Source organism: Pristis pectinata, chromosome 44, assembly GCF_009764475.1.
Source record: "Pristis pectinata isolate sPriPec2 chromosome 44, sPriPec2.1.pri, whole genome shotgun sequence".
Classification (NCBI taxonomy): Eukaryota; Metazoa; Chordata; class Chondrichthyes; order Rhinopristiformes; family Pristidae; genus Pristis; species Pristis pectinata.
In genome coordinates this window covers 981045-991044 of record NC_067447.1, presented here as the reverse complement: position 1 = coordinate 991044, position 10000 = coordinate 981045, and positions in this window count along the sequence as shown.

Sequence of the window (10000 nt, the reverse complement as noted above, 5' to 3'; positions counted from 1 at the left end):
CCTTAAACTTATGTCCTCCAGTCCTTGATTTCCCAACCGTGGGGGAAAAAAAACTGTGTGCATTCACCCGATCTACGCCCCTCATGATTTTATACACCTCTGTAATCTCGCCCCTCATCCTCCTCCACTCTAGTGAATTAAGTCCTCGCCCGCTGTAGCTCATTCCCTCGAGTCCCGGCAACATTGTAAACACTTGTCAACATTTTCCCATCTTAATGGGATCTTTCCCGCAGCAGTGTGACCAAAAGTGAACGGAACATCACCAATTGCATGTAAGGTGCTGGGGGAACTCAGCAGGTCAGGCAGCATCTACGGAGGGAAATAAACAGTCGACGTTTCTGGCCGAGACCCTTCATCAGGACTGGGATGGAAGCGGGCAGAAGCCAGAATAAGGCGGAGGGGTGAGGAGGAGGAGCACACGTAGGCAGGTGACAGGTGAGTTCAGGTGATAGGGTTCGGGTGACGGGGGAAGGTAGGTGGGTGGGGGAACGGGGCGAAGGTCGAATAAACCGAGAGGTGATAGGTAAAAGAGGCAAAGGGCTGAAGAAGGAGGAATCCGGGAGGCATCATGACGGGGGATGGGAGCCACAGGAATAAGGGAAAACAAAGGAGCGGGGAGGGAAAGAAAACGAAGGGGTGGGGTTGCATGAATTTAGAGAAATCGATGTTGAAGCCATTAGGTTGGAGAGTCACAGGGCGGAGCCTGCCCTGGTCCAACCACGTAGACGCCACGGCCAAGAAAGCTCACCAGCGCCCCTACTTCTACAGGAGGCTGAAGAAATCTGGCATGTCCCCTTTGACGCTCACCAACTTTTATCGCTGCACCATAGAAAGCATCTTATCCGGATGCATCACGGCTTGGGACGGCAACTGCTCTGCCCGGGACCCAAGAAACTGCGGAGAGTTGTGGACACAGCTGAGCACGTCACGGAAACCAGCCTCCCTTCCGTGGACTCTGTCTATGCTTCTCGCTGCCTCGGTAAAGCAGGCCAGCATAATCAGAGACCCCCAAAGACCCCGGACATTCTCTCTTCTCCCCTCTGCCATTGGGCAGAATATACAAAAGCCTGAAAGCACTTACCACCAGGCTCAGGGACAGCTTCTATCCCGCTGTTATAAGACCAGTGAACAGTTCCCTAGTACTATATGATGAACTCTTGACCTCACAATCTACCTCTTTATGATCTTTGTACGTTATTGTCTACCTGAACTTCACTTTCTCTTTAACTGTGACACTTTACTCGGCATTCCATATTATTTTTCCCTTATACTATCTGGATGCACTGTGTAATGAATTAATCTGTAGGGACCGTGCGCAAGACAAGTTTTTCCACGTACCTCGGTACAAGTGACAATAATAAACCAATACCAATTTCAATTTCAATTCCAAATGCGGCCTCACCAACTTCTTGTACCACTCCAACATAACATCACAACTTCCATGACTCAGTGCCCTGACTGATGAAGGCCAGCATTCCAAAAGCCTTCTTCGCCATCCTGAATCCCTGGCATTACCAGTTTCAGTTCAAGGATCCTCTGTTCAATAGCATTGCCCTGGGCTCTACCACTTACTGGGGAAGTGCTACCCTGGTTTGTCTTCACATGGTGTAACAACTCACACATATCTGAAATAAACTATTTAGAAAATAGAACATTGAACATCATTGAACAACACGCCCCATGATGTTGTGCCAACATTTTATCCTGCTCTAATATCTCTCGAACCCTTCCCTCCCATTGAGCCCTCCACTTTTCTATCATTCTTGTGTCTATCTAGGAATCTCTTAAATGTCCCTAATGTATCCGCCTCCACAACCTCTGCCGGCAGTGCGTTCCACACACCCACCACTCTGTGTAAAAGACATCCCCCTTATACCTTCCTCCAATCACCTTAAAATTATGTCTCCTTGTGTTAGCCATTGTCGCCCTGGGAAAAAGTCTCTGACTGTCCACTCGATCTATGCTTCTTCTCATCTTGTACACCTCTAGCAAGTTACCACTCATCCTTCTTCTCTGCAAAGGGAAAAGCCCTAGCTCACTTAACCTGCCAATACTAATACCAATACTCATGAGACATGCTCTCCAATTCAGGCAACATCCTGGTAAATCTCCTCTGCACACTCTCTAAGGCTTCCTTCCTGTTATACTTCCTGTAATGTCGCGACCAGGACTAAACACAACACTCTGAAGTGTGGTCTAACCAGAGTTCTATAGAGCTGCAATGTTACCTCGCGGCTCTTGAACTCAGTATCCCGACTAATTGAGGCCAACACACGATACGCCTTCTCAACAACTCTATTGACCTGCGCGGCAGCCTTGAGGGATCTGTGGACGTGGATCTCAAGCTATCTCTGTTCCTCCACACTGCTAAGAGTCAAACCATTAACCTTCTATTCGATCTTCAAATTATATCTTCCAAAGTGTATCATTTCACACTTACCCGGGTTGAATTCCATCTGCCACTTCTCAGCCCGTATCTGTATCTTATCAATGTCCTTTTGAAATCTACAGCAACCTTCTACACTATACACAAAACCACCAACCTTCGTGTCATCTCCAAACTTAACAACCCACCCTTCCACATCATCACCCAAGTAATTTATAAAAATCACAAAGAGCAGGGGTTCCAGAACAGATCCCTGCGGAACACCACTGGTCACCGATCTCCAGTCATAATACGCTCCATCTACCACCAACTTCTATGGGCGACCCAATTCTGAATCCACGCAGCCAGGTTTACCTGGATCCCATGCCTCCTGACTTTCTGAACGGGCCTTCCATGAAGAACCTTATCAAATGCCTTACTAAATCCATGTGCACCACATCCACCGCTCGATCTTCATCAATGTGCCTTGTCACATCCTCAAAGAATTCAATCAGGCTCGTGAGGCACGACCTGCCCCTCACAAAGCCATGCTGACTGTCCCTAATCAGCCTATGCTTCTCCAAATGCCCATAAATCCTGTCTCTAAGAACCTTTCCCAGTAATCTACCCAACACTTAAGTAACATTTTACTGGTCTGTAATTCGCAGGATTATCCCTCCTCCCTTTCCTGAACAAAGGGACAACATTTGCCGCCCTTCAATCATCTGGCACTACTCCTGTGGCCAGTGAGGACGCAAAGATCATCGCCAAGGGCGCAGCAATCTCTTCCCTAGCTTCCCGTGATAACCTTGGATTAATCTCGTCCGGCCCCGGAGACATATCTGTGCTCATATTTCTCAAAGGTTCCAGCACACCCTCTTTCCTCACGTCAACATGCCCTGACATATCAGCCTGTTGCACGTCAACTTCTGGCTCTCCTAAAGCTCCCTCATGGCAACCTTGTATCTCTCCAGAGCCCTGTCTGATCTTTGCTTTCTGAAGTCTTGACAATATATTCTTGCCAACCAGAGTTCCTTCACTCTGCCATGACTTCCTACGTGACTTCCCAACTCTTGTACTCAATGCCCTTACTGATGAAGTGAAGCATGTCATATCCCTTCTTGCATTCTGACCGTACATGTCAATTCATTACACAGTGCAGTTACATTGAGTTAGTACAGAGTGCATTGAGGTAGTACAGGTAAAAACAATAACAGTGCAGAGTAAAATGTCACAGCTACAGAAAAAAGTTCAGTGCAGGTAGACAATAGGGTGCAAGGTCACAACAAGGTAGATCGTGAGGTCAGAGTCCATCTCATCTTAAAAGGGAAGCGTTCAATAGTCTTATCACAGTGGGGTAGAAGCTGCCCTTGAGCCTGGTGGTACGTGCCCTCAGAATCCTCTATCTTCTACCTAATGGAATAGGAGAGAATGTCCCGGGTAGGTGGGGTCTTTGATTATGCTGGCTGCTTCGTCAAGGCAGCGAGAGGGAAAGACAAGAGTCCAAGGAGGGGAGGCTGTATTCCTTGACGCTCCGTGAGATTGCGCAGGAGGACACACTGCAGAATTAGTAGAACAGAAATCATAAGTTGATGCTTGTGGGGCTAAAACTAAATATTTGAGAATAATTCATTCGGGGCCAAAACAAAAGCAATCTCACCGAATGTGGGCCCGTGACTGTCCGAGGGGTTGAGACTTCTCTCGCGAGAAGGGCAGGAAAATAGCCCCCCACCCCCGGCAAGCCTCACTTTCCGCCGGATCGTCTCCCTCTTGCCCCGAATTAGACCCATCACGATCGCTGATGGCTGCAAGTCCGCCTGTAGATTCTGTATCAACGGAACTTGCTTGTTGCACCTCCGTATCTGGGACCTTCAACCCTGTCGTCGCACGGGGACAGCTTCCCTTCCTTTTCTTGCGGCGGTGTTCCGCCTATTATCCTTTTCATGACTCTGCCTCCATCTTCCGAGCTGGTTTGTCATCCGGTCAACTATTTGCCGCCGAAGTCCTCTGGCGTGTTCGGGAACAACATGAACGTCGTCATCACTGCCTGGCTGGCAGTTTGGTTTATCTTTCTTCCAAGGCTACGTATCCTGAGAGCGAAGCCAAGGTGTCGCCGCGCACACCGATCAATTTCCCCGAAACAGATATTTAGTTAGTCAAAAGTGATACTCGTAGACGCTGTGAAGCTTCATCCGGGTTTAACACGTGTTGGCATTTATTTTCAGTCACTGAACTGTTCCAAGTCGCCCCATCATCCGTTCTCCTACGGAATCTGCTTTTCCAGCTCGGGGAACTTCAGGTATCCTTGGGGTCGTTACCTTTGCAATGGCGGATGCTGAAGGGAGAGGTTTATAAGATGACGAGAGGCGCAGATAGAGCAGGCAGCCCGTATCTTTCTCCCACAAGGGAAGAAATGTCTGATACCAGAGGGCGTGCATTTAAGGTGAGAGACGTGGTAAGTTCAAAGGAGATCTGGGTGTTGTAAGTTTTTTTTTACATAGAGGGCGGTGGATGCCCGGAATGTGCTGACAGGGGAGCGGGTGGAGGCAGATACGATAGAGGGGTTGAAGTCGATATCAGGAAGGTTCATGAAATGTGCGGAGAGCAGGAGGATATGGACATTGCAGGCAGAAGGGATTAGTTTAGTTAGGCGTCCAATTACTTGTTTAATTAGTTCGGCACAGCACTGTGGGCTAAAGGGCCTGTTCTTGTGCGGTACTGTTCTATGTTCCATATTCTATGTATCATTTTGGTACATTGCTTGTTTTGAACAGAATTGCCATCAATTTTACATGGCAATCCCGGCCTTCAGATGCCATAGGACATCTCTTTGGCACAGTGGGGAAACTTAACAGGGATTTACGGAATGAAAAAGGATCCAGAAGAAATAAATCAGGATGATGCAGTTTCCTCAGAATCGGGCAAAGGAAAGGGGAAATTATTTAAAGTGAGGGATAGAACGTTAGAGAGGGGCGGAGGAAAGTATCACCCGGAGAGTTGTAGGGACCTGTTGAAAGGGGGTTGTAGGGACCTGTTTAGAGTCATGGAGCAATCTAGCACGGAAACAGGCCCTTCGGCTCAACTGGAAATTGCCGACCAATATGCCCATCTGCCCGTTTGGCCCATATCCCTCCAAACCTTTCCTCTCCACGTACCTGTCCAAGTGCCTTTTAAATGTTTCTTTTCTCTGTACCTGCCTCAAACACTTCCTCTGGCACCACCCTCTGCGTGAAGGAGTCGCCCTCCGGGTGTCATTTTAAAATCTCCCCCCACCCCCCTCACACATTAAACCCCTCCCACTGGTGTTTGAGTCCCTTTCCCTGGGCAAAGGTCGTGTGTATTCACACTATCTGTGCCCCCCCCCTCACGATTTTATACGCGTCTGTCAGATCACCCCTCGGCCTTCGGCACTCCAATGAATAAAGACCCATCCTGCCCAGCCTCTCCCGGTAAATCAGACCCTCGAGTCCTGTCAATATCCTCATAAATCTTCTTTGCGCTCTTTCCAGATAAATGACCTTTTCCCCACAGCAAGGCAACAAAACATAACGGTACATAGACAGCAGTTGCGGCACATTCACCGACACCCCAGTGTCACCATCACTGACAATACGGCAGCTCTGTCACCCTTCGTCAGCCCCAACCATGCAACAATTATCGATCAGCTCCTGTATGTTTCAGGATAGCTGGAAGGATGTTTTGATCATAGGAAGCTTGTGACCAACTCATATCGCTTTCCATAACCACCTTGAAACAACCAGTCGTGGCCACCATCTTGGAAATGCTCTAGCAATGGCACGTCAACTGCCTGTACGGCTGCATTTCCTAAGATTTGGTCCGATACGGCCCCCTTTTCCGGTCGGGATATCTGCGCACTCTTTTGAAAAGCTCTCATGGATGCACTTTGAACATATCGCTCCTCTGAGCCTTTCATTGTTAAACGACCCCGGTTAATATTGGGGGAAAGTTGAAATTGCCTATCACTGTAACTCTGTTACTATCAGCTCGCTCTTATCTATACATCTGTTTCTCCAGCTGCTATGGACGGTTAAGGGTCTACGGTATACACGCGGCCAAATAATTGCCCCGCATTTCGTCTCGAAGATTTAACCCAGTTGGCCTCATTTTAATATCCTCCCAGATATAACTGCCAGCTGCAGTAACGGACATGGAGTGATACAGCACGGAAACAGGCGATTCGGCCTAACTGGTCCCTACCGACCAACATGTCCATCTGAGCTAGTGTCCGTGTTTGGCCTGTTACGAGCCAGGTTGCTAATTGGTGAGTGTCCCTTAAAGGCAGCTGAACGGTAGTGGGTGTGGTTTTGCCTGACTGCTGCGAATGGGAGCGAAAAGCTACGATAACTGGAATGATGCAAGTGTCTGAAAGCGGATTCACTGAAGTTCTGGCAACTGCAGACACTGACAGACAGAGAGAGAGAGAGAGAGAGACAGACAGACAGACAGACAGACAGACGGACGTGAGTGTTGGTAGCACTGACTGCCAGCCTCTGTGTCTATGAGTGAAGCACAATCGTTGTGACGATCACTTTGCAATCCATACATGGATTTTTAGAGGAATCTGTGGAGTCCACTTTGTCGTTTACCCGTACCAGGAATCAGGTATGTCTGTGTGCGGCCATTTATCGAGTGCCCTCGTAGTGGCAGATATTTCTGACTGAAAGCAACGGAGATCTTCGGCGATTGGGGCGTCGTATTGGTTCCATCGTGGAACTTGTGGAATTCGTAAACTCCTTCTCGCTATATTCTCTCTACGTTCCACTATGGCTTTCAGAAACCTTTGCTCATCGTTTTGTTTCATGACTTGCTGAACTGAACTTTGAGAACTGTTCGTAGATTGGGTGGTTTGGGAACTTGCCACATACATACACACTTCGGTTTATTTTGGTTAATGTCTGATATCTAAATTTTTTATTTCTCTTATTATTACAAGCAGTTATTACTAAATAGATTCTAACATTTAAACATTTCTCGTTATGTTTCTATTGCTGCTGGTAGGTAACAGGGCCAAATCACTCTAAACATTTCCTGCCATGGACCTATCCAAGGGCGGTTTAACAGCTATTAGTGTCAACCACTTCCTCTGGCAGCTCTTTCCACATACGGATCACTCTCTGGGTGAAAACATTTCTCTTCAGGTTCCTATTAACTCCCACCCTATCACATTAAATCTATGCCCTCCAGTTCTTGATTCCCCAACCACGGGGGAGAGAAGATTGTTTCAATTCACCATATCTATGCCCCCCCATGATTTTATACACCTCTATAAGATCACTCCTCATTTTCCAATGAATGAAACCCTTGCTTGCCCAACCTCTTCCTATGAATCGAGTCCTGGCAACATCCTCATAAATCGTCTTTGCCCTCTTTCCAGCTGAATCTCGACTTTCCTACAACAGGGTAACGTGAACTGTCTACAGTGTTCCAAGTGCGGCCTCGCCAATGTCTTGTGGAACTGCAAGGTAACATCCCAAGTCCTTTGCTCGGTACCCCTGACTGATGAAGGTCTTCACCGCCCTCTCTACCCGTGACGCCACTTCCAGGGAACTATGCCCTTGTACTCCTAGGTTTCTCTGTTCCGCAACGCTTCCCAGAGCCAGACCATTCATCGTGAAAGCCCTACCTTTGTTTGTCTTTCCACAATGCAACTCCTAGGATTGAAAGCCATTTGCAATTCCTCGGCCCATTTACGCAGCTAATCAGGATCCCGCTGCAATTCTTGATTCATTTCTTCATTGTCTACCGTACCAGCTACTTTGGTGACATCTGCAAACTTACTGACTATTTCCTCGTTCATTCTCATCCAAATTGTTTACATAAACAACGACAAACAATGGTCCCAGCACCGATCCCCGAGGCACACCACTAGTCACAGACCTCCTGTCCGAGAAACAACCTTCCTCTGCTTCCTACCATACCGCCAATTATGAATCCATTTTGTTAGCTCTCCCTGGATCCCATGTGATTTAACTTTCCAGACTAGTCTTCCAAGCGGGACTTCGTCAAAGGCCTTGCTTTTGACAACGTCCACCGCCCTGCCCTAATCAAGCCTGCCCTTCCTTACAGCATACACGGTAGTGCAGCGGTTAGCGTGACGCTATTACAGCGACAGCGACCCGGGTTCAATTCCCGTCACTGACTGTAAGGAGTTTTTTTTACGTTCTCCGCTTGTGACTGCGTGGGTTTCCGGTTTTCTCTGGGTGGGTTTCTCGGGGTGCTCCGGTTTCGTCCCACATTCCCAAAGATGTAGGGGTTAGGAAGTTGTTGGCATGCTCTATAGGAACCGGAAACGTGGCGACCCTTGCGGGCTGCCTCCCAGAACACTACACGAGAAGAGATGCATTTCACTGTGTGCTTCGTTGTGCATGTGACTAGTAAAGATATCCTATATTTCGCTGCAAGTCCATCTGCCTTATTCGTCATAAATTTGGTCTTTCCTTTCTCACATATCAGGCCTCTCTCTGCTCTGTCCACCGGACTGAGCTGGTTTACCTTTAGTGTTCGACTACACCGCACCCTCAATTGCATATGTGTTCCGTATCCAAGTCACTCAAATTAGCTCAAGCCCTTCCTCCAGCAGCACTAACGAAACTTCCCACAAGGATGTTAGTTCCGCTTGGTTCCAGCTTCAACCCGTCCGGTTTGGATACGCCCCACCCGCCACAGTAGAGAGCCCCCTAATGATCCATACATCTAAATGTCCTCTCGCTGCACCATCCCTTTTACCGATCATTGATCTCGCCTGTACTATCCCAACACTAACATACACGTGGCACCAGAAATAACCAAAAGATTAAACCCGAGGCTTCCTGCTCTTTAATCCATGATCTGACTGTCTAAGTCAATGAGCCAGCTCTCAGCATTAAAATTGGAGTAGACTAGCATGGCCCCTGTGCAAGCATAATGCTCAAATTCGTGAAGCGTCCCTTAATTATTTTTTAGCGCAGGCACCGTAGTGTAGCGTTTAGCGTAACGCTATTACAGAGCCAGCGACCCGGGTTCAATTCCGGCCACCGTCTGTCAGGAGTTTGTCGGTCCCCCCCCTGTGTCTGCGTGGGTTTCCTCCGGTTCCCTCCCACATTCCAAAGACGTACGGGTTAGGAAGTTGCGGGCATGCTATGTTGGCGCCGGAAGCGTGGCGACACTTGCGGGCTTCCCCCCAGAACACTCTATACTGAAGATGCATTTCATTCTGTGTTTCAATGTACATAAAGACATCTTATCTTACAAATTGAAGGTAATCTCATTGAGGTATATAAAATCACGAGGGTCACAGATTGGGCGACTCCCCAAATGCATCACCTCGGGCGCGCCGGCGTTAAATTCCTCCACCAACTTTCCATCTGATCCGTACCCCGCCGAAGAACACCCTCGCCGGCAGGACTGCAGCAGTTGAAACAAGTTGACCATTGGAGCATTGCATGCATTTCCCCATTACAGGAAGGATGCGGAGGCTTTGCAGAGGGCGCAGAAAAGGTTTCGCAGGACGCAGCCTGGATTAGAGGGCCTGAGCTGCAAGGAGAGGTTGGACAAGCTTAAGTTGCTTTCTCTGGAACGTCGGAGGCTGAGAGGAGCCTTGATAAAAATATATAAAACTGCAGAGAAAGTCAGAAT